Genomic DNA, 25,171 nt, shown 5'->3' with positions numbered 1-25,171 from the left:
CTGATCCCCTCCTGCACCCCAACTCTGACTCCTGCACCCCCCACCTTCCCTGCACCCCAACCTCCTGCCCTGAGCCCCTCCTGCACCCCAACTCTGACTCCTGCACTCCGCAGCCCCCTGGACCCCAGCCTCCTGCCCTGAGTCCCTCCTGCACCCCAACTCTGACTCCTGCACCTCCCAACCCCCCTGCATGCTTTATGGCTCCTTGTGGCCCCCTTGTTCTGAACTCTGATGGAGTTTGGCCCCCAGGTTTGAAAAGGTCACCGGCCCCTGAGCCAGGCTAACCATCCTTTTCTCTTTCATACAGCCTGGTGGGGTCACTGCATTGCTCGGCCCGGCCAATCCGAGAGGGGCTTACAGGGGGCCAATGAGAGAGAAGCTTGCTGGGGCAGCCCAGTATATAAGGAACAGCTCAGCTGAGCAAACAGCAGTTGGGTCTTGACCAGGGTGGGTACGGAGCAGGAGCAGGAGCAGGAGCAGGAGCAGGAGCAGGAGCAGGAGCAGGAGCAGGAGCAGGAGCAGGAGCAGGAGCAGGAGCAGGAGCAGGAGCAGGAGCAGGAGCAGGAGCAGGAGCAGGAGGCGCCCACCTGGCACCTGCCAGGCTCCAGGCCTTCATGCAGGGTGCAGGGGCCATGGTGAAAGTGGCCCAGGGAAGAGGAGGCTGTAGGAGGGGGAGGAGGAGGCAGGATGAGGATGAGGCTGGGGGTCCCTGGGCTGGGACCCTTTGGGCTGTCCTGGGTCCCCTCTTCCCCTTCGCACCACACTGAGGCGTGGCCTTTATGGCCTGTGGCTTGCCCCAAGCCGAGGGGCTAGACTGAGGCTGCAGCGGCAGGTGAAACTGTGACGAGTGGATACCCCCTGGAAGGGGGGCGAGAGACCAAGGGGGAGGGCCACTATGTGCGGGCAGAGTCCTGAAGAGGACGGTGCGGTCCTGGGGGCGACGCGGGTCCAGAACAGAGCATGGTGCAACAACACCAGCCAGAAGGGGGCGCCCTGCTGAGGACAGCGCTAATTCCCAGTGTGATCAGCAGGCGGCGAGCTGCGACCCCCCCGTTACGTACAGACAACAATGGAACCCAGGAGTCCTGACCCCCACTCTCCCCAGGAGGCTGTGCTTTCTGCCTACGGCCTCACCGCCCGGAACAGGCGTCCAAGCTCCTAGGCCTTTGCATTATTAGGCAGCTGCCTTCTCTAGCCAGACTGCATCTTTCAGCAGGAACCACCGTGAAATCAGAAGGATTTATACTTAGCCACATGCCTGCCAGGGTCTTTCCCTGCCTGCAATAGGCGCAATCTTAGAAAGCGGGATATTGGTTCAGAGAGGGAAGACAGGAGTGAATATAAATTATAATGTTCTTCTAGCTCAGATCTCAGCCCAACCTTGGTTCTCCTCACGCCGCTGCCCTGCAAAACAAAACACTCCATCTTCCGGGCCGGTCAGATGTGTCAGCTCACCTGCAGACCCATTTGGCTCAGCTCCCTGAGAATCTGGATGCTCATCCAACCCTCCAAGCTCGCTCCAGACCCTCCTCAGTCCTGCCTCTGTGGCTGCAGAATTTGCTGCAAAATCCAAAAAAGGAAACCCTTGATTTTTTTTAACGTGTGTAATCGTATGGCCAGCTCTTCCTGAATCTGCAGAGAACCTGGAAAAATAGAGGTGTGAACGGCGGCTAGTCACCAAAATGGGTGTGTTCACTCTGGAGTCTAAGGATGGCAAACGGAAGGTCACCGCTGTGAGTTGTCGTACAGAAGATCATTGTAGCCCTAATACCCAGCTAGTGTGCTCAAATATCAGAGAAGGCGGAAGGGGCAAAAGGCAGCAGGTGGGCAAGGCTTCGTGCAGGGGGAGTACTACCAATAGGAATGCCAGTGAAGGGATATCCGCCAGCACCAGAGCACCACAAATCTGTCTAGCCGTACCCCTCCCCCCATGCCAAGAGCCCAGCCACACCCCCGGGCATTGCGACCTGCTTTCAGTGCTGCCACCGTGCGAAAGCTGGAAACGGGGGGGGGGGGGGCAGCGAAACCGGCCCAAATCTTAGACTCGGGGATGCGGAGGAGTCGCACTCAGGACCCAGCGGCCAAAGTCAGGGGTTTTCAGCCATTTCAACATCTCATTAGGCTGATTCCTTCCCTGGCCTCTTTCACCTCCGGCCGTCCCTGCGCTTAAGGAAAGCATCCCCCGGAAGGACGTCTGGTCTGGATCTGTAGCCATCAGAAACGGGGACTCCGCCTCCTCCCCTCAGTGGTTTGCCCCCGTGATTCCCCCTCCTCCCGGGTGCACGTCGGGTCTGGCATCCCCTTCCGGCCGCTGGGAGCCTCCATCTCACACAGATCCCTACACACATCCTCCCAGGCTATACAACTAGCGTGGAGTCCCACTCAAGGACACCATACTGCAGAGGCTCAATACTCCAGGGCTCAAGAATTCTTCAGTAACTGGGATTTCCTGCCCATGCAGCCTAATCCTGATCTCCCACTTACTGGAACCTAAAATGGTTTCACCAAGTTATCCCTTTTTTTGCAGGCATATTTTCTGTCTGATCTATCCCATTGGCCCTCATGGTTTTTGAAATCTGGCTACACCATCTGACTCTGATTTCCTGCAGCAGTGAGTTCCGCAGGTTGGCTACTTGCTGTGTGAAGATGACTTTCCCTTTATATCTTCCCAGTTACCTCTTGTGAAGTTCAGTTATTTGACCTCTTGTGCTCATTTTATAGGAGAGCATTAAAAGGAAGTGGCTGAGTGCCTTGTGGGCTTCATAGAGGTCTATGAAATCATGATTGGCGTGGAGAAAGTGAATAAGGAAAAGTTCTTTACTTTTCCCCATAACATAAGAACTAGGGCCTCTTCCACCTCCGGCCGTCCCTGCACTGAGCCCAACAATGTGCACTTAATTAAATGAAATGAATAGGCAGCCGGTTTAAAACAACCCAAAAGGAAGTTTTTCTTCACACAGCGCACTGTCAACCTGTGGAACTCCTTGCCAGAGGATGTTGTGAAGACCAGGACTTTAACAGGGTTTTAAAAAGAACTAGATACATTCGTGGGGGATAGGTCTATTGGCTATTAGCTGGGATGGGTAGGAATGGGTGTCCCTTGCCTCTGTTTGGCAGGGGCTGGGAATGGGGGACGGGAAGGATCACTTGGGGATTTCCCTGTTCTGTTCACTCCCTCTGGGGCACCTGGCCGCTGTGGGCAGACACGACGCTGGACTGGATGGCCCTTTGGTCTGACCATCCCGGGAGCCTCCATCTCACACAGATCCCTACACCCATCCTCCCAGGCTATACAACTAGCGTGGAGTCCCACTCAAGCCCCCACTGCTCGTGTTTCTCTTGCAGGCATGCTGGGCAGATGACTAGACTTTGTTTCAGTGCCTCCATTTCCCCTTCCTTTGCTTGGGGCCTGGCCCAGCCCACGGGACGTGCCCCACCTCCCCCTCCCCCTCCCCCTGCCAGGGCCATAAGGAGGGGGAGAAATATAGAGGCCTCCAGCGGGACACGCTTTTCTTCTTCCTTCGCGCTCCGTAACGAGCCTCCTCTCCGGAGCCAGCATGAAATTGGCTGGGAACGTAATGATTCTTCCCACCTTGAGGCGGGTGGCGGCCCCTCGGGGAGCCGTGCGCTCTTCATTTCGCTTGTTTATTGTTCAGGCCTAATTAAAATGTTGCACTCGCCTGCCTTTTACACCCGATTCCCAGCTAATGAATTCGGAGCCATTTTAATAAAAAGCTCCGGGCACGAGGGAGGTTTGGGGAGAGATCGGAGGCGGCAGATCGGGGGGGTCTGAGCCGCCAAAGCAAGAAGGAAGCAGCGATGATCCCAGATAAGCATTAGACACTCGGCTCAGGGCTCCCTCCCGGAGCAATCAATAGGATGCCCACGGAGCGCCTGCCATGCACACGCGGCAATACATTTTATGGTAATTGAAGTAATAACGGTGTCTGTCTCCTGTGGGTGGGAGGGGGTGGGAGGGAGCTCCCCCCCCCCCCCCCCCCCGCCCTTCCCAGTGCACATAAAAACCCAGAGGTTTGGCGGTTGAAGATGAGAAGTCGCAGGAGGCCATAGGGGAGCAACGCCTGGCTTGCAGGCAGGAGCGCGCTGCAGAGGGGGAGCAGTTTTTTTCGGGTGCCAGGCACTATGGGGAGGGAGGGCAGCCAGGCTGGGTCAGGGCTCAGAGGAGGTGAGTTCTATTCCTGCCCGCTGGGCAGCTCGGTGTGCCTCAGTTTCTCCATCCGACTGCACCAGGAGAGGAGGAGGAGGAGGGGCTGTGTGAGGAGGCAGACGTGTACCTGTTTGGGGGCGACCTGCTGGCAGTCATTTAGCAGGAGGGTCAGAGCTGGGGACAGATCTCAGGTGTCCTGGCGCCTGGTCTTTCATGCCGGGAGCTCTTCAGGGCAGGAACTGCCTCTTACTCTATATTTGTACAGCACCGAGCACACTGGGGCCTCGCTCCTTAACCGAGGCCCTTCTCCACTAGCATCGACAGGAGCCAGTCGTAGTAACAGTGGGGGATTTCTCTCCACATCCTGACTCCTCCCGAGCTGCCTCTGCCTGAGCCACAAAAATACAGCAGGCTGAAACACACACACACACACACACACACACACACACACACACACACACACACACACACACACACACACACACACACACACACACACACACACACACACACACACACTTTTTTTTGAACATTTTTCTTCTCTTTTTCTATCTTTCCTGGGGAAATCCGCCAGTTTTTGAAAACCATTTTCAGTCCCCCTCTCCCTCTCCCGCCCCCCCCCAAAAATCAGGATTGGGAGGAAAAAAAGAACATTTTTAGCTAGAAATATCCCATTTCTGTTCTTTAGGTTGGAAACGCTCCGCAATAGAAGAGTTTGCCCAAAGCTGGAGTGGAGAAGCCATGGGGGGGGGGGGGGCTCTAATGAACAGTATTTGCTTTCCCGCCAGGGATGTAAAATCACGTTTAATTGGGTAACCAATGGGGGGGGGGGGGGTTCCAGGCCGGTCAGCTGCCGGCTTGACTTGCTGGCTCTGACCCCGCTGGCCACTGGCCACAGAGCGAACCAACCCGGTGGCCCATTCGCTTATCTGGCCTCTGCCTCCATCAGTGGGGGCTTGGGTTTGGGGCAGGGGTCAGGCAGGACACGGTCCGAGGCGGGGGGGGGGCTGGGCCCCTGGGATCCCGGGCGTTACAGGCTTCCCCGCTGCGAGGGAGCCAGCCTCTGGCTACAGCCCCGCCCCACGGGAACCGGCTCCCATTCTTGTCAGCGCCGGGCGCCCGGGCAGGGCATCCCTGCTACCGCCGGGCAGCGGCCGGTTGGGGGTTGACTTCGGGGTGAATCGCCCTAACTCCCTGAGAGCGTCAGGCCAGCGGGGCTCTGGCTGCGCCCCCGGCCCCCAGGGACTTTCCCCGCCAGGCCCCAGCGCTCTGGGCGCTGCGGCTGCAAAAGCCCCGGGAGGCCCCTGGTTCGGGCCTTGGTCTCCCCTTGGCCAGCTACCAAACCCGGGCCACGCGTGCCTCGCTCCGGGACACCGCGGGGCGTGCGCAGCCCAAGGGGGGGGGCTGCAAGCGGGGAGCAAACCCGCCGGGGCCAGATCCCGAAAGCTTCTGATCCGCGGGGCCGCAGCAGCCGAGGCCTCAGCGGAGATCGTGGCTGCTTCGCTGTTCTCGTTCCCCGCAGCCTCCTCCACTCCCTGGACCCCCCAGCCCCTCCCCCGCCACGGCCCTAAGGTCTCCGACCCCGGGCCAACAGGCCAGCGCCAGCTGGGAGAGCGGCTGTGGGGGCCTGGGGGCGGTGGAAGGCGGGGTGCTCAGCAGCTTCCTGGCCCCCCCCCCAATTCCCCGTCTCTTCTCTTACATCCCCAGCTCCCCTCGACCCCCGCTGGCACTCGGGCGCCTAACTCCCTTGGGCTTGTTTGAAGAGAGGAGTCCAAGGGGGTTGAACTCCAGCCCCTCCCGGACTTCCTCCCTCCCGGGAAACCCGCCAGCCGGACAGGATGCGGGGGGCGCTAGGGAAAGGGGTCAGGCAGGACACGGTCCGAGGCTTGCGGGTCCTGCCCACGCGTGAACGCGCCCATGCTACGTGCACGCGCGCGGGACTTGGTCCAAGGACCCCCCCACCCCCCATCGCGCCCGTCTCCCCTCCACCCCCCTTCCCCATTGCCCCTGGAAACAATCCCCTGCCTACCCCCGGGGCCAAAGTGAACCCCTCATTGCCCCTGGAGCCTCCAGACCGGAGCAGCCCCCCCGCCCCCCGCTAACCCCCTTCCCCCCGCCAGCCCCGTGCCCGGCTGCCGGCAGCAACCCGCTGATGGATGGCCCAGCCGCAGCGCCTGCTTAGCATGCAGCACCGGCCCCCACTGCAGCACCGGCCCCCCCACCAGCGCCGCCCCCCCTGCAGCACCGCCCCCCCCGCAGCACCGGCCTCCACTACAGCGGCCCCCCCCCAGCGCCCCCCTCCCGGCAGCACCGACCAGTCCCGCAGCGCCCCCCTCCTGCAGAGCCCCCCCCCCCCGCAATACCGGCCCCCCTGCCGACCCCCCCCCCCCCCGGCCGCTCCGCAGAATGCCCGAAACGGCCCCTTTTTTCGCCCCTTTCCCCGCCACCCGCTGACAAGCAGATGAGTGGGCGGCGACTCGCCCGACCCCCCCCCCCCGTACATGGCCCCGATCCACCAGCCCCCCCGAACCGCTTTCCTGCCGGGGACCCCGCGAGGCCAATGGGGGGCGTTTGCCGCCAGGGGTAGGAAGGGGGGTCGCCCAGGACTAGGGCTGGCCGCGTTCAGTCTCCTCTCGCCAGGAATCCGGCACTCGGCGCCTAATCCCCTTGGGCTTGTTCGACGCCCCCCCCGCCGGGGATTCGAACGCAGGGGGAGGGGGGAGCTCCCGCGCCAGCAGGACAGTATCGGGGCGGCAGGCGTGCGGGTCGGTTTGAACACACCCAGGGAGGTGGGAAGCCACCAGTGTCACCGGGGCTGGGCACCCCCCCCCTTGCGGGGGCTGCGGAGCCGGGGGGGGGAGGGTCACAGACAGATCCGCAGCAATTAAAATCCTCTGGCGCCTCCCATCTCAGCCAGCTTGGGGGGGGGATCCCAGACTCATAGAACCAGAGGTTGCAGGAGACCTCTGCTCCCCCCCCCCAGGAGCTCCTAGCCCCGTCTGGGCACTGGCTGGTCCCAGACTGCATGGCACATGCACAAGCGGGAATTACCCCCCCCCCCCCGAAGGACATGACCCCCCCCCCAAGGGCATGGCAGGTGGCCCTAGGGGTGAAGCCGCCCCCTTCCTGCCTCTGTCTGGTTGGACCCATCGCTAGTTACGCCCCCCCCCCAGCGGGCAGGGCTCGACACCCCCAGCAGGGCTCAGAGGGGGCCAGGCCGGGGGCTCCCTCCCCAGCACACCCATTTCGGGGCCCCTGGCCACGCAGTTAAAATTGCAGCTGCAGCTAAAGAGAGAACCAGGCTTCTCCCCTCCCCACACTTCCCGCTCCAGCCAGAGGTTAAGATCCAGCCCCCCCCCGTACCCTCCCCCCACCCTACTAGCTCTGATTCCCCCCTCCTGGCTGTACCCCCGGCATGTGCAAGGTTGGGGCTCGAAGTGTAGCCAGTGGCCCCTCCTGGGGGGTGTCCTTGACTTTGAGACCATCTCCCGCGCAAGCCCCCCCCCCCCCCCGACCGGCACAGCTCACAGGCTCCTGCAACCCCCCCCCCCTTTGCACCAAGCAGTCTGGGGCTGAACTGAGCCCCCCACCCCAAGGAAGGGCTGCAAAACCTGCCCTGGTCCCTGCTGCTGCGGGATGCGGGGGAGGGGGTGAGTCCTGAGTGCCAGTCCTGCTCAGCCAAGTGACCACAGGCATGTGGTGTCCTCTCTGTGCCTCAGTTTCCCCAAGGTATAAGGCTCCCACCCTGCTTTGCAGTCGACTGATTAAGAAAAAGCTCCATGATAAGATCATTGTAGCTGCCCCTGCCCCATGGCATCAGGCTGCCCCTTAACCCCTCCACCCCGTGCTGACACCAATAGGGCATGGAGAGGAGAACCCATGATTGGCCCCCGGCCACCGAGGAAGCCGGGAATTGAAAAGGGGTCTCCTTAGTCCTAGGCTAATACCTGGGCAGCCTCATGCAGGTGGCATGTGGACCTCTCCCCCCACCTCGCAGCCTCCCGGCCTCCCCACACCCCAGGCCTGTCTACAGTGAGCTAGCCCCAAGCCCCCCCTCCTTCCCCCCAGCTGTGCACAGCGTGGCGTGGCCAGGTGCCCCCAGCAGGGCAGGAGAGGGAGTAGGTTCTAAGCATCCCCAGTTCCAGGCCAGCAGCTGAGCCACTAGACCCCCTCACCTTCCCCCCCCCCCATGGCATGAGCCCCCCTGGAGTCTCAGCAACCCTCCCAAAGGCCGCATGCCCTCCCTCGGGCAGGGCGGGGGACATACAAGCTGGAAGCCAGAGGCCCGCTGCAGTAGCCCCGGAAGGCCAGAGCCTCTGGCTGTGCTAAGGAGTAGCCGGTAGCCCTGGGTGACCCTGCCATGGGTCAGGGAGAGCCCTGCGGGGCTGTACCCGGGGGCCCGGGTCTCTCCCAGGCCTTGAGAGGGCAGAGGAAGGGGCTGGCTTGCGCCGCTCCCAGGACAGGTGTGTTGGGCACCGCGCCCACCTGGCTGATCCCCCCGCGGGGACCCGTCAGTCACAGCCACCAGGCAAGAAGGCCATCGCCAGCCAGCTGAGCCACCGGGCTGGGGGTTTGAGTCCCTCTGTTGACCCCCATGACAGCCGCTCGTCAGGGAAACACCCACCCCTGGCTGCCTGCTGGGCCCTTGTTGCCCCTGGCACGGTCAGGTCCTGCCTCCCGCGGTCCGGCCCTGCCCCTGGCTGAAGCAGGCAGGAAAGTCTGGCTTGGCTGAGGCTGCTGTGGTCGCTAGGAGTTTAGAGGGAAGTTGGTTGATTTTTCTGGCCCACAAGGGGAGACAGAGACAACAGGAGGATCCGGGTGGCATTTCCCCGCCCTGATACAGCAGGTTATTGTCCCAAATGCCCTTAGACTCGTCCCCGCCAGGGAGCTCCCGCAGCCAGAACAAGCAAAACCACAGGGCCTGCAGGCCCCCGTCCCTCCCACGGGCTCGCCTTCGTCTTAGGAACCAAGGAGGGGCCTGTGGCACCTCACGGACGAGCCGCTTGATCGGGGCCGCTCCTTGGTTTTGCAGGGACAGACTCGCACGGCGACCCCTCTGAGCCGGGTGAGTCGGCCAACCCAGGCTACCGCGCCCACGCCGGGCCAGCCGCGCTCACAGGTGTAGCCTGCTGTTCCGCTCCCTGGCCTGGGAAGGAGCTGGAAAGTGGCGAAGGCCGTCTCTGCTCACGGATACGCACGGCTCACTCATTTGCACGCGTGCGCACCCACGCACGCCATCGGGACCCGCACCCTGGCAATCAGCAGAGAAAACACCTCCCGCCGTTTTGAGGCGTTGGGAGCACGTCCGTTTCTCACATGCTCCTGCGGACCCCTCCCCCCGGCCCCATCACGGCAGCATGCGACCCAGAAACCCCCTCAGGCCGTGGGCGTGAGGAGGCAGCATCCCCGCTCTTGGCCCCAAAGCCTGGCGAATATTGGCTCCGATTTTTAAACAGCTGTGCTGGGAGCGTAATTGACACGAAGCCCCTGCAAGAAGGCAAATTGTGCTCGTGCACTCCACCAATCAGGGCCCAGAGGCAACACCGGATGGCTTGTCTCCATGACAACCGCCAAGGGATCCAGGTGAGATGATATTTGCGGTTGGCCAGTGACAATAAAAAAAATTGCAACACACGGTGCGATCAACCAACGCCGAGTGAAGAGTCAGCTCACCCCAAAGGTTCAACCTTCCCAAGACAGGCCCCCCAGAAATGAGGAGAGAGTCTTCCACGTCAGGGGTTGGTTTAAAACTCCCGAGCCTGGCCTAAAATCCCGTGAGACGGTCTCATGCACAGATGCAGTGGGCACTTTGGGGGGCAGATCACGTCCTGTCCCTTGGGGTGTCTGAGCCGGGTCCAAGGGCTGCCAGCACGTGAAACAGAGACAGGTCGCTCGACCATGTGACCAGCTCTGGCCAGGGGGGTATAGAAGTGCCTTGTGGCCCCTCCCTCTGGTCTTGAGTTCGGCTCCTGATCCCAGATGCAGCCTTGCAGGGAACCACGAGCCAGGAAGAACCGTGGACCCGTCCTGACATAGGATGCGCCCCAGAGACGGTTAAGACAGCAGTTTCTAACATCTCTGCTAAGAGCCTGTAGCGAGAGCTGGGAGATTCCAGGCATGTGATGTGTTCTCCGCAACAACCTCACTCTCAGCCTTTTCTTTCTTTTAGTAATAAGCCTGTAGAGTGTAGATTCTGAAGGACGGGCCCAGCGTGCTCTTGCGGGGAAGATCCAGAGTGTACATTGACCGGGACCGGTGGCTGGTTTCTTGGGACCGGAAGAACCCGTTCGGGGGAGGTGAGGTTGGGTTCTAACCCCGCACCTGTGTGGGGGCCCGGGGCTGGTTGTGGCACGGGGAGAGCTGGGGTGTCCGGGGGGTTTTGCTCGTGAGGTTTCTGGCTGGCCAGATTGGCAGCTGGAGCGCTCGGTGGGACCGGCGTGTGGCCTATTTGGGAAGGTCCCCAGGCTGGGGCTGTCAGGAGCCCCGAGTTTTGAGCAATTCCCGCTGAGCGGACGCCCTCAGCTGTGCCCAGACCCAGCCCGGCCCATCACAGGAGTAAGGGGCACTGGCAGAGCTGGGGGGTAGGGCCGGGCTGGCAGGGGCTGTGGGTCAGGAGTAAGGGGCACTGGCAGAGCTGGGGGTAGGGCCGGGCTGGCAGGAGCTGCGAGTCGGGAGTGAGGGGCACCAGCAGGGCTGGGGGGAGCCTGGAGCTGGCGCTGCCCATCAGACCAGATGCCCACTGAAAAGCGATGCTGCTGTTCCCTCTGCCCCCAGCTGTGCAGCTTGCTCCAGAGGTCTGGAAAACAGGGCTGCCACCTCACCCCGTCCCCAGCGCCGGGCGCGTCCTGCGGTTCCAGTGATGAAGTGCGCCCGGCAAACACACTGAATTAAGCCTGTCATAAATAGACAAAAAATTAACTCCGGCCCCTTCCCGGGCCGCCTGTGATGATGTCGCCAGCCGCACCAGCAGCCAACGGCCTTCACTCGAGCTGTGAATTACAGCCAGCCAGAGGCAGCCAGCAATTACGGTAGAGCAGGGACAGCAGGGCCCCCTGCGGGAACTACGGCAGCAGCCTGGGGATGGAATCGCACAGGTATGTTTGGGCTTTTGGGGCCTCCTGCAGGAATGATGGTAGCCTGGAAATTGGGGTGGTGCCTGCAGGAGTTATGGCAGCATGGGGATTGCTGGGCCTCCAGCAGGAATTACGGTAGCCCGGTGATTGCTGTCCTCGCAGGAATTACGGTAGCCCAGTGAATTCCGCGTCTCCTGCAGAGCCAGGCAGGTCCAGCAGAGGGCGCACCTGGCTCTTCCCCTGCTCCTGCATGCAAGAGGTGTGACCTTGAGCCACTAGGGGGGTGTGCAGCACCAGGCCCTCTAGTGCCCCCTTGTGGTGGAGAAGAGACTGCACAGGGCTGTGATGAGCAGAAAGGGGGTGGGGTCATTCTGGGGGACAGACCCTGGGGTTCCCTCTGGCTCTCTCCCCATGTCCCACAAGGGGTTCCCTCTAGGGCTGAGTGGTGGTGGGGGGGGAGTTTGGCTCCACGGTGCCCCCAATGGTGGACAGAGGGAAAGACGTACTGAAAGGTGGGCTCTGGGTCACCTCCATCCCTGTTGCCGTGGCGCTGAGAAGGGGGGACCCCGATGGAGCCTCCGGCTGTCTGCCTCTTGGTGCCCATCCCCGCAGTCTCAGGGCTGGGCGGCCTCGCAGGAACAGAGTATCCGGGAGGGTTGTGGGGCTGCCACCATGAGGGGACAATGATCGGGGGTGTTATCCTGAGCCCTTACAGCTGGCCAGCTGGCAGCATGTGCTGAGCTCCGGGGGCCAAGGACACAGAGCAGGCCTCTCTGGCTGCAGCTTCTCCGCTGACCCCAGGATCTTCCCGCAAGGTCAGAGCCGAGCCGGTGTTATTGAACAGCTCCGAGCTGCACGCCGAAGAGGGAAGCAATAGGCAGGAGCGAGTGAATGGGGGAGAAGGAGGGGAGGAGAGAGTAATTGTGCCTCTTTTCCCCGGTTTCAAGCTCCATAGAGCGCTGAATGCCATCATTCCAAGACACACACAGAACATTGCTTTTTAATTTAAGCCGTTAAGGTCAGTGGCAGCAAATGGGGCAGGGTTTTAAATTACAATATAAAAAAGAGAAAGGGGGGATGCGTGGGGGGGAGTGAGAGGAAGCCGCCGGGAGAGGGAGAAAACACGAGCCGCAGAGACAGGGAAAGAGGGAAGGGGAGGTTTGGCTCTTGGCTGCATCTCAGCAGCTGAACTTTTCTGCCTCCCCCGGCGGAAGGAAAATGCTGGAAGGAGCCGCCTGAGTACAGTGAAAGAAGGGTGGGGGGAGTGGGAGGGGCTTGGCAGGGGCGGGTGGGGGTAGATGGGTGACTGTAGATTGGGTGACTTAGGGGGTTAACTGTAACCTGGGATGGTTAGGAGATCAGCTGTAGACTGGGGGGTTGTGGTCTAGCCATAGGTTGGGGGTTAACTGTAGAAGGAGGGTTGGGGGTTAGCTGTTGTTCGGGGGAGGGTTGGGGGTTAGCTGTAGGGTTGGGGGTTAATTGTAGTTCGGGGAGAGTTGGGGGGTTAGCTGTAGACAGGGGAGGGTTGGGGGTTAGCTGTAGATGGAGGGTTGGGGGTTAGCTGTTGTTTGGGGGAGGGTTGGGGGTTAGCTGTAGGGTTGGGGGTTAGTTGTAGTTCAGGGAAGAGTTGGGGGTTAGCTGTAGACAGGGGAGAGTTGGGGATAGCTCTAAATGGAGGGTTGGGGGTTAGCTGTTGTTCAGGGGAGGGTTGGGGGTTAGTTGTAGTTCGGGAGAGTTGGGGGTTAGCTGTAGACAGGGGAGGGTTGGGGGTTAGCTGTAGAGTTGGGGGTTAGTTGGGGGTTAGCTGTAGATGGAGGGTTGGGGGTTAACTGTAGAAGGAGGGTTGGGGGTTAGCTGTAGAGTTGGGGGTTAGTTGTAGTTCGGGGAGAGATGCGGGGTTAGCTGTAGACAGGGGAGAGTTGGGGATTAGCTCTAGATGGAGGGTTGGGGATTAGCTGTTGTTCAGGGGAGGGTTGGGGGTTAGCTGTAGAGTTGGGGGTTAGTTGTAGTTCGGGGAGAGTTGGGGGTTAACTGTAGACAGGGGAGGGTTGGGGATTAGCTCTAAATGGAGGGTTGGGGGTTAGTTGTAGTTCGGGGGAGAGTTGGGGGTTAGCTGTAGACAGGGGAGAGTTGGGGTTAGCTCTAAATGGAGGGTTGGGGGTTAGCTGAAGATGGGGAAGGGTTGGGGGTTAGCTGTAGGGTTGGGGGTTAGTTGTAGTTCGGGGGAGAGATGCGGGGTTAGCTGTAGACAGGGGAGAGTTGGGGATTAGCTCTAGATGGAGGGTTGGGGATTAGCTGTTGTTCAGGGGAGGGTTGGGGTTAGCTGTAGAGTTGGGGGTTAGTTGTAGTTCGGGGAGAGTTGGGGGTTAGCTGTAGACAGGGGAGGGTTGGGGATTAGCTCTAAATAGAGGGTTGGGGGTTAGTTGTAGTTCGGGGGAGAGTTGGGGGTTAGCTGTAGACAGGGGAGAGTTGGGGTTAGCTCTAAATGGAGGGTTGGGGGTTAGCTGAAGATGGGGAAGGGTTGGGGGTTAGCTGTTGTTCGGGGGAGGGTTGGGGGTTAGGTGTAGACAGGGGTGGGTGGGGGGGTTAGTTGCAGATATTTCGGGGGCTCCATCCCCCAGCGCTGATCCCAGGTGTTTATCTACTCGGGGAGTTCATCTGTCCTGCTCCAGCGGCGACAGTTCGCAGCTTTGGGGCGGTCGCTCGTCAGACCCAGCGGGGTAACCAGACCCGTCCGGAACCTCTCGCCCCAGTGTAGACGCACCCTCTGCCTCCGGGGCCTCACCTCCCGGGGCGGGCAGAGCAGGGGCCTGCGCGTGCCCAGACGCTGCTGGAGGTGGCTGGGTAAGGAGCCGAGAGAGGCACACGAGAACGTTATTACATGTGTCACTAGCCGACGTTCTCAGCTGGGGGAGGGGGGCCAGGCAGACCAGCCAACCGTGGCCGCATTGGGCAACCCAGTGGTGCTGGGGGGGGGCTGTGGCGCCTGCATCGGGGGCCGAGGTTCCTCTACCCAGCCCCGGCAGTGCTCCCAGGCGGGGCCGCAGCAATGGGGCCGGTGGGGCTTTCCCCTCTCCTGGTCCGGTGCTGGGACCGAGGGCCAGGGTGGAGGTTTGGGGCGGGGGGGTCACTTACCTGGGCCGGTGGCAGACAAGATGGCAAGTCCTGTCCCCAGCTGCCCACTCCCTTTCTGGTGCAGCTGCCCCCTAGTGGTCACCGCAGGATAGCCCTCCCCTGGATCGCTGCCCCTAGTGGTCACCGCAGGATAGCCCTCCCCTGGATCGCTGCCCCCTAGTGGTCACCGCAGGATAGCCCTCCCCTGGATCGCTGCCCCCTAGTGGTCACCGCAGGATAGCCCTCCCCTGGATCGCTGCCCCTAGTGGTCACTGCAGGATAGCCCTCCCCTGGATCGCTGCCCCCTAGTGGTCACCGCAGGATAGCCCTCCCCTGGATCGCTGCCCCCTAGTGGTCACCGCAGGATAGCCCTCCCCTGGATCGCTGCCCCCTAGTGGTCACCGCAGGATAGCCCTCCCCTGGATCGCTGCCCCCTAGTGGTCACCGCAGGATAGCCCTCCCCTGGATCGCTGCCCCCTAGTGGTCACTGCAGGATAGCCCTCCCCTGGATCGCTGCCCCCTAGTGGTCACCGCAGGATAGCCCTCCCCTGGATCGCTGCCCCCTAGTGGTCACTGCAGGATAGCCCTCCCCTGGATCGCTGCCCCCTAGTGGTCACTCCACAGGATATCCCTCCCCTGCACTTGCTGCCCCCTAGTGGTGACTGAGTATTGTGTCCCTTTGATCAGCCCTCTCCCTTTCCCTGGTATGGAAAACAATCCAATTCCAGGCACATCCCATTTTCTTGCCACAACCAAGCCCTGACCTTGCTTTAAGATAGGAGAAGAGGAAGCTGCCTGTCAAATGTTGTGGTGCTAGGTCTTCCCATTTAGTAGAAGTCCTTGAACAAATGGACTCACAGACAGACAAACAGACGGATTCACAGACAGACACACAACGCTCTAATATATAAACAACAACAAGAGCTCATGATCCCATTGACATGTTGTGTTCGTCTATAAAGTGCTGCCAGACCGTTTGTTGTTTTTTTCTGTAACAGACTAACTCAGCTGCCTCCTGAAGCTTCTAATATATATAGAGAGAGATAGAGCCGTGGCCAGAGGCTGCAGCCAAAATCAAGGCCTTATTGGGCACCACACAATCCCAGTGAGAGGTGGTCCCGGCCAAGAGCAGACAAGAAATAGAGGGGGACAGAGCGATGAAGGGACTTGCCCAGGGTTACACAGAAAGCCTGAGATGGATCAGAACTGGATTTCGAACCTGCTTCTCTAAGGGGCCCAGCCTTCTCTGAAAATCAGGTGTCTTGAAGGGCTCCTAAACCAGGCTCCAGGATCACCCGTCAAGAGAGCCAATACACTGCCACGCCTCTGAAACTAGACCGATTGGAGCTTCGCTCTGAATTTGACCTTGAAAGCCACGAGATTCTTGTGCCTTCTGAGCCAGGCTCTGCGCCGTCCCACCGGCGCCCAGATGAGACAGGGATAGATGGCCGCAGAAAAATTCTACAATCTGTGTCATTTCTGGAGTGACTCCAGTTGGACAGGCTTCACCGTCAGAGGGGGAATTAATCTGCCTGGCCTCAGGCGATGCCAGGATGAAAGAAACGACAGAAATAAGCACTTTAGGAACACAGGTGGATAGAGGGAAAAAGAGACACACGCAGAACATTGTCCTACCTCAACATTTCAGGATGATTCCTAAATCTTGAAAAGCTGTTCCAGGCCTGTGCTGTTTTCTTTGACTAGGAACCGGATTCATCAGTTTCAGTTTTCTTCCTACTCCATTTCTAATCCATTTCACAGCCAGGCCGGGGTGCTCTCCCCAGGAGCTCTGGCTCCAAGACTATTGATTTGTCTATGGTTCCCATGGAGATTTTTCTTTTTAGACTGATCTTGGACTTTGGAAAAACAGATTTTAAAAAATCCAAACCTGCCAATGTAGGGCGGGGGGGGTGGGCCCTGCTTTCAGAGCCTGGCACTTCTGTAATTCCCTGGGCCGGTGTATAGGCAGCTGCCTCAGGAAATCAGAACTCGTGGCTGCTATTTCTCATTCTGCCACTGATTTGCTGTGTGACCTTGGACATGTCACTCAGGCCGAAACTTTCACAGCCAAGTGAACATAAGCACATAAGAATGGCCATATTGGGTCAGACCAAAGGTCCATCTAGCCCAGTAGCCTGTCTGCCTACAGTGGCCAGCACCAAGTGCCACAGAGGGGGTGGACCGAAGACAATGATCAAGCGATTTATCTTGTGCCATCCATCTCCAGCCTCTGACAAACATAGGTCAGGGACACCATTCCTACCTCCTGGCTAATAGCCTTTTATGAACCTAACCTGCATGAATTTATCTAGCTTCTCTTTAACCTCTGTTATAGTTCTAGCCTTCACAGCCTCCTCTGGCAAGGAGTTCCACAGGTTGACTAAGCGCTATGTGAAGAAGAACTTTCCCTTATTAGTTTTAAACCTGCTACCCATTCATTTCATTTTCACAGCCTCCATCTTGGGGGGGCCTTTGAAAATGGGGCTGTTACCAACCCAGCAATCCACCCCCCCCCCCCCGAGATGCAAGGGCAACGGTTCTGCTTCATCCCTTTGGGAAGTGCTGTGAGAAACAGGCGAGAGGGGAGCTGAGCACAGTGAGGAGCGAGCAGCACAGTGTTGAGGAAACTGACATCCCTCACATCCCCTCTTCCTCGCTCACTGAGCCAGGCACCGTCTCTGCCCCACGAAGGAGCAGGAGATGAGGGGAGGGGCCTTGCGCAGGTGGGAGGTGGGAGGGATTTGGGCACGTAGGAACCCTGGCTCCTATTTGCAGTTCTGCTGCTGACTGAGCCAGGGCAGGTTACGTCCTTCGCTGCCTCAGTTTCCCTTTTGGCCTGGACCATGTACAAAGTGAGGCCAGTTCAGCCCAAGACATGCTATTGAACCAGTGACACTTAAGAGCATCAGAGCGGCCAGACCAGGTCAGGCCAAAGGTCCATCCAGCAGCAGCGGCCAACGCCAGATGCCCCAGAGGGAGGGAACAGAACAGGGACTCATCAAATGATCCACCCCTATTCGCCCATTCCCAGTCGCTGACAAACAGGCTCGGGGCGCCCTCCCTGCCCATCCCAGCTAACAGCCATTGATGGCCCTAACCTGCATGAATGCATTAGCCCCGGCCGGTCGCTAAGCGGCAGCTCGCAGCGCGCGCTGGTCAACCCTGGGGTTCTCTGATCTGGTTTGCAAAGCAACTGGCTCTCCACGCGAGGGAGAATCCAGCCCCGCCTCCCTCCCCTTGGACCCTCATGTCCATTCGGAAACGTGCATCTCAGCGTCCTGCCTTTGCCCGTCCACTGACACATGCCCGGAGCAGCCACGCACGCAGGGCCTTAGAGGCTAGCAGCCGCCCGCCGGCCCCTAGGAGAGCTCCTTGTCCCTGTCCCACATGCTCTAGCCCGGGCTTTGGGGGCTGGCAAAATGCAGGCAGCGTCTGGGCTACCGTCCCGGGGAGGGGCCCTGCGGTCTGTGCCAATGCCAGCCCCGGTTTAGTGGCCCTGAAAGTGACTCCTGGCCAGAGGCCCTGCAGTCCCCACAATGAGCCACCAGGTGGCGGTAGCTTGCGCCATTTTTGCCTTCCCAAGCCTTTAGTTCATGCATGGAGCATCACCGGCTGGATGGGGGGGGGAGTGGGGTTCTGCCCCCCCCCATGCCAAGGCAGGACACAGGGAGGGAGGCACCGGCCTGGTGTTGCTCCAGTCCCTCTGCAACAAAGCTAGGGGCCCCCAGGCTGGTGCGGGGGGGGGGGGTCTGTGCTACGGGGCACAGCCTGGCGTGCTCCTGTCCCAGCAGCAGGGCAGGGTGCTGGGGCAGAGGGGGCCACGGGACGGGGGAGGAGGAGCCAGATTTGGGCGGGGCAGGCTGAGGCCCGGGGAGATGGCAGTAGCGGAGCACCGGGGCCCCAGCGTGGGGATCAGCCCCTGGCTGTGGGGGCAGAGACAGGGCCTGCACTGAATGGGGGGCTCTAGGTGCAGCCGGGGAACAGGCAGGGAGCTGGAGACGTTGCCCCCAAACTCTCAGCGCCCTGAGCGGCACCAGCCTGGCTCCTGCTTGTGAGGTGCTCTGAGCTCCCCAGGGGCCGATCCCCGGGGCCAGGCCAGGTCGGGGGGCTGCAGAGCCTGCCATGGAGAGAGCTGGAGTCTGACGGGGCCGATTTCAGGCCATGGGCCGGGGCCAAGCGCTCGCACGACTGAGCCAGCCCCGCAGAGCAGATTGCGGGTCTGACTCAGGGCTCGGTGACCCCCCGGCCGTGGGCCGACACGCGGAGACCCCTTCCTGGGCACCGTGGGTTTGAATCCCGGCCTGGGGAAAGCGGCAGCGGGACTCTGAGGCTGCGTCTACACGGCAGCGCTACTTTGGGAACCGGGGGAACCTGAACTCGCTATCCCACCTCTTCACAGCAAGCCCGCGATTCCGGCATCCCTGCAGACCCCGGTCCACGGGCAGCGCGGGGCGTGTCGGAACCGCGCTGTTTCGAAATGAGCGCCGTGCAGACAGCGCCAAAGGACCAATAAGCTCTTTCGAAATCGCATCGAAACAAGAGAGACAATTTGCGTCATTCAAATGGTGTCGTTTATTTCGCGTTTCGGTGCCGTGTAGATGCACCCTCAGAGCCCTACTCGTGCACCCACCCAGAGGTGGCTGCATTCCAGCTCCCGGCAGAGCCCGGGTCCCACGGTGCTGACGTCACCCCTGGAGTGTGTGGGGCCTGCCAGCAGGGGGAGGGGGAGGCCGGGGCTGCTGGAAAAGCCGTGATATATGGCCCGGCTGATAAGAAGCGCTGTTCTTAATTGGCCTCGATTGCTCGTCTCATTGCCTCCCAAGATGAGTGTTGCCGCGGTTTTACTCTGCGCTGTAACACGCTGTCTGCTCCGGGCCCGGCTCCCTTAAATCAACCCAAAGGCCTGCCCAGGCCAGGCAGGACATCCCCCGGCACTCCCCCCGCAGCGGTGATAAGCCTGGGACCCGCCGAGAGCCTTTCCCCTCAGCCTCCCACAGCCCCTTCCCCCGGAGGGGAGAGCCCAGAATCAACCAGCAGCAGGACTGGATCGCGGCCCCCCCCGCTACCAAGAGGACACCCAGGCGCTGGCCCCGCCCATCCTAGCCAAGCTCCCGGCAGGACTGGCCGTCTGGCCCCGCCCCGTCCTAGCCAAGCTCCCGGCAGTACCGGCCGTCTGGCCCCGCCCATCCTAGCCAAGCTCCCGGCAGTACCGGCCGTCTGGTCCCGCCCCGTCCTAGCCAAGCTCCCGGCAGTACCGGCCGTCTGGCCCCGCCCATCCTAGCCAAGCTCCCGGCAGTACCGGCCGTCTGGTCCCGCCCCGTCCTAGCCAAGCTCCCGGCAGTACCGGCCGTCTGGCCCCGCCCATCCTAGCCAAGCTCCCGGCAGTACCGGCCGTCTGGCCCCGCCCATCCTAGCCAAGCTCCCGGCTGTACCGGCCGTCTGGCCCCGCCCCGTCCTAGCCAAGCTCCCGGCAGTACCGGCCGTCTGGCCCCGCCCATCCTAGCCAAGCTCCCGGCAGGACTGGCCGTCTGGCCCCGCCCCGTCCTAGCCAAGCTCCCAGCAGTACCGGCCGTCTGGCCCCGCCCCGTCCTAGCCAAGCTCCCAGCAGTACCGGCCGTCTGGCCCCGCCCATCCTAGCCAAGCTCCCGGCTGTACCGGCCGTCTGGCCCCGCCCCGTCCTAGCCAAGCTCCCGGCAGTACCGGCCGTCTGGCCCCGCCCATCCTAGCCAAGCTCCCGGCAGTACCGGCCGTCTGGCCCCGCCCCGTCCTAGCCAAGCTCCCGGCTGTACCGGCCGTCTGGCCCCGCCCCGTCCTAGCCAAGCTCCCGGCAGTACCGGCCGTCTGGCCCCGCCCATCCTAGCCAAGCTCCCGGCAGGACTGGCCGTCTGGCCCCGCCCCGTCCTAGCCAAGCTCCCGGCAGGACCGGCCGTCTGGCCCCGCCCCGTCCTAGCCAAGCTCCCAGCAGTACCGGCCGTCTGGCCCCGCCCATCCTAGCCAAGCTCCCGGCTGTACCGGCCGTCTGGCCCCGCCCCGTCCTAGCCAAGCTCCCAGCAGTACCGGCCGTCTGGCCCCGCCCATCCTAGCCAAGCTCCCGGCTGTACCGGCCGTCTGGCCCCGCCCCGTCCTAGCCAAGCTCCCGGCAGTACCGGCCGTCTGGCCCCGCCCATCCTAGCCAAGCTCCCGGCAGTACCGGCCGTCTGGTCCCGCCCCGTCCTAGCCAAGCTCCCGGCAGTACCGGCCGTCTGGCCCCGCCCATCCTAGCCAAGCTCCCGGCAGTACCGGCCGTCTGGCCCCACCCGTCCTAGCCAAGCTCCCGGCAGTACCAGCCGTCTGGCCCCGCCCATCCTAGCCAAGCTCCCAGCAGTACCAGCCGTCTGGCCCCGCCCATCCTAGCCAAGCTCCCGGCAGTACCAGCCGTCTGGCCCCGCCCATCCTAGCCAAGCTCCCGGCAGTACCAGCCGTCTGGCCCCGCCCATCCTAGCCAAGCTCCCGGCAGTACCGGCCGTCTGGCCCCGCCCCGTCCTAGCCAAGCTCCCAGCAGTACCGGCCGTCTGGCCCCGCCCATCCTAGCCAAGCTCCCGGCAGTACCGGCCGTCTGGCCCCACCCGTCCTAGCCAAGCTCCCGGCAGTACCAGCCGTCTGGCCCCGCCCATCCTAGCCAAGCTCCCAGCAGTACCAGCCGTCTGGCCCCGCCCATCCTAGCCAAGCTCCCGGCAGTACCAGCCGTCTGGCCCCGCCCATCCTAGCCAAGCTCCCGGCAGTACCAGCCGTCTGGCCCCGCCCATCCTAGCCAAGCTCCCGGCAGTACCGGCCGTCTGGCCCCGCCCATCCTAGCCAAGCTCCCGGCAGTACCAGCCGTCTGGCCCCGCCCATCCTAGCCAAGCTCCCGGCAGTACCAGCCGTCTGGCCCCGCCCATCCTAGCCAAGCTCCCGGCAGTACCAGCCGTCTGGCCCCGCCCATCCTAGCCAAGCTCCCAGCAGTACCGGCCGTCTGGCCCCGCCCATCCTAGCCAAGCTCCCGGCAGTACCGGCCGTCTGGCCCCACCCGTCCTAGCCAAGCTCCCGGCAGTACCAGCCGTCTGGCCCCGCCCATCCTAGCCAAGCTCCCAGCAGTACCAGCCGTCTGGCCCCGCCCATCCTAGCCAAGCTCCCGGCAGTACCAGCCGTCTGGCCCCGCCCATCCTAGCCAAGCTCCCGGCAGTACCAGCCGTCTGGCCCCGCCCATCCTAGCCAAGCTCCCGGCAGTACCAGCCGTCTGGCCCCGCCCATCCTAGCCAAGCTCCCGGCAGGACCGGCCGTCTGGCCCCGCCCCGTCCTAGCCAAGCTCCCGGCAGTACCGGCCGTCTGGCCCCGCCCCGTCCTAGCCAAGCTCCCGGGAGTACCGGCCGTCTGGCCCCACCCGTCCTAGCAAAGCTCCCGGCAGTACCGGCCGTCTGGCCCCACCCGTCCTAGCCAAGCTCCCGGCAGTACCGGCCGTCTGGCCCCGCCCCGTCCTAGCCAAGCTCCCGGGAGTACCGGCCGTCTGGCCCCACCCATCCTAGCCAAGCTCCCGGCAGTAGCGGCCGTCTGGCCCCACCCGTCCTAGCCAAGCTCCCGGCAGTACCGGCCGTCTGGCCCCGCCCCGTCCTAGCCAAGCTCCCGGGAGTACCGGCCGTCTGGCCCCGCCCCGTCCTAGCCAAGCTCCCGGGAGTACCAGCCGTCTGGCCCCACCCGTCCTAGCCAAGCTCCCGGGAGTACCGGCCGTCTGGCCCCGCCCCGTCCTAGCCAAGCTCCCGGGAGTACCGGCCGTCTGGCCCCACCCGTCCTAGCCAAGCTCCCGGGAGTACCGGCCGTCTGGCCCCGCCCCGTCCTAGCCAAGCTCCCGGGAGTACCGGCCGTCTGGCCCCACCCGTCCTAGCCAAGCTCCCGGCAGGACCGGCCGTCTGGCCCCACCCGTCCTAGCCAAGCTCCCGGCAGGACCGGCCGTCTGGCCCCACCCATCCTAGCCAAGCTCCCGGCAGGACCGGCCGTCTGGCCCCAGCCTCGGCTCTCACCACACTCCTACCCGCGTGAGGAACGGAGCCAAGGGGCCGGGGACAGGAGCCTTGGTTCCCAGCCCCCTGGACTTACCCCGCTGCCTCCCTCCCCTTCTGTCTGAGGCCGGGGTGGGGAACATACGGTCCGGGGGCCGGATCTGGCCCTGGCTTGCCTGGATCCAGCCCTGAGGCTCCGACACCTTTCCTCCTGCCCAGGCCCCGCACCCCAAGCCCGCTTCCCGGCAGCCCCCTCCCACACACTCAACCCCTCATTTCTGGTCGGGGGGCCACACAATCTCCTAGCCTGGGCCCCCCAGGCGGGTGTGTGCGGGGAACGGGGGAGGGTCCGTCTCCTCGGGCGGGGGCCATGTCGGTGACTTTCTTTAATTTTTTTGATTGCTCTGTGGGTCAGCGGCCCCCCGCCCCAGCACAGTTCCCCAGCCCCGCTGCAAGGCGTCAGGCTTAGACAGGGGCTAAGAGCCCTCCCTGCCCCTAACCTGTCACCTGGCAGGAAGCAGAGTTTGCTTGTTCTGGCCACCATCCAGCTACGCCCCCCCCCCCCGACTCTACTGGGGGGGAGGCCAGGAATTTCTAAGGTGACAGTCAGGCAGGGCCCCCTCCCCCCCCACTTTCCCAGCTGGCCTCTCCCAGCCTGGCCCTGCTGCTCTTCCCACAGCCACGGGTCGGATTCCCGCCGCTGGAACCCACGGACCCTCCCCGGCGGAAGGGCGGGCGGGCGGGAGGGGGGGGTCACTCCGTCCTGCCCCCGCAGAGGCACCGCCAGCCTCCAGGGTCCCAACCCACCAGCCTGGCACACCTGGTGCGGCCTGGGGCCCTGGCAGCTCCTGGCGTGCACAGATGGGCCAGGGAGCGCGAGAGAGGCGGGCGTGTCGCGGGGCGGGGGGGGAGGGTTCTTGGTGCCCCAGATTCGGGGCCGGTCAGGATCCTGTTTCCGCCACGCAGGGCGGGGGGGGGGGGGCAGGGAACGCCCCTGCATGGTTTCAGCAGCAGCCAGATGGCCCCCGCCACCCCGGGACGCCAACGCTGGGGCCCGAGGGCCAGTGGCCCCAAAGCAGCCCCCTGCCACAGCTGGGAGCCCGGGGACGTGCTGGAGAGGGGGCAGGTGGCTCCTTCACGCTTCGCCTTCCCGGGCACCTCCGCGGCGCTCCGCGAAAGCCAGGGCCGGTTTCCTGGGGAGGGGCTCTGGCTGGAGGCCCAGGGCTCGGCCTGCTGGCGAGAGGGGAGGGTAAGGGGGGGGCTGCAGGCCCCGGCTCTTGTCCGGACAGAGGATGGGGTTAGCCCTGAGCCTGTCTGTGTGATCCGTGCTGGGGGGGGGGGATCGTCCCCAGGAGCAACATGCAGGCGCCCACATGCTGGTGCCTCCGGCTGCTTAATGAGCAGCTAATTGGCTGGGGGGGGGCTGGGAATGGCTCTTTCCAAAGAGCAGCTTGGCGTGCCAGCAGCTCGCCCAGGGGGGCCTCGAGGAGGATCTGGTCTCCCGCAAAGTCTGGGGGGGCAGCAGCTGGCAGAGGGGTCTCAGGAGAGCCCTGGGCGCTGCGTGACCCCCCCCATGAAGGGGGGCTGACTCCTTTCTGACCGGGGCTGGAGGAGACCAGTAAATTCCCAAGGAGATGCCCCCCCCCGAAAGCCTGGATCTGGATCCGAACTGCCCCCTCCTTGGGGGCTTCCAGCTCTGGCTGGTCCCAGGGGGGGCCCTATGCAGCCGGCTGGACAGCACTGTCGGCTGACGCCCCCCTCGCTCCCCTGACCCGGGGCCAGCATTGCCAGCGCGTGCTCCCCCCACAATGCCGGAGCGACCCCCCCGAGGGGACGTGAGGGGGGCTCGGGCGCGTGGGGCAGCCCGTCCGTGGCGGTGCCTTTCGGGGTATGGAAATGGGGCTACTCGCTGCTGGGCCGAGACCCCCCCACCCACGACACACAGCGGCAGAAGGGGGGTTAACGCCAACGGCTGCCCGTCACCGGGCTCCCCACCCCCAGACATGTGGTGAAATCCACCCTCAGCCCCTGCAGGCCAGAATCTAGGCGGCCCCATGTGGCAGCACCAGGCGGCCACCAGCCTTTCCTGGCACGGACCTGCTTGTCAGTTGGCGTCTCCCCAAACTCAGCCTCCCAGAGAAGCTAGGACCCCCCCCCCCCCCCGCCTCTCCTGGCCTGGCATCACCTTGTCTAGCAACAAACCCGCCGCCCTGCGGAGCCACTAGGGGCTGTGCTGACTCGCGTAGGCGGGGCCTGTTGCATGGGTGGGGCTTAGAGAGCTCCTCCCCTTTCCCCCTTGCCCACCCCAAATGCGACCAGTGGTCGTTGCCGTCCTTCCCCTCCAGATCCTGTGTTCCCGCAGGGCCGGCCGCCACCGGATGGGAACACTGCTCCGTCCGTATGGCCTGCGGGCACCGTGCCCACCCCGTGTGGCCCTGCCCTCCTGCGCTGGACGTCCGAACAGCCACCTGTCCTGGCCCTGCCGATCTGCCCCTCTTCCCCCAGAGACCCAACCCACAGCCACCCGCCACCCAGTGGGGGCGAGAACAGAACTCTGCCCACCCCCACGTAGAAACCTTCCGGGAACCGGGCGGGGCCAAACGCAACGCCCCTCCCACGGGCAAACCCCGTGTCAATTTCACGCACCCCGGAAACGGGGTGGGGGCGGGGGCTGCTTTGTCGCTGAAACTTTGCTTTGCTACTTTGTTCCCGGCCCTCCCCTCTCCCGCGCCCGCCAGCGCGGCCTGCTCCCGGCCCATCCTGCCGCGCTCGCTTTCCAGGTCATGTTTTTAGTAATAACCTTT

Source organism: Pelodiscus sinensis, chromosome 19, assembly GCF_049634645.1.
Source record: "Pelodiscus sinensis isolate JC-2024 chromosome 19, ASM4963464v1, whole genome shotgun sequence".
Classification (NCBI taxonomy): domain Eukaryota; kingdom Metazoa; phylum Chordata; order Testudines; family Trionychidae; genus Pelodiscus; species Pelodiscus sinensis.
The sequence above is the reverse complement of the archived record's forward strand: the minus strand, read 5'-3'. Positions refer to the sequence as shown.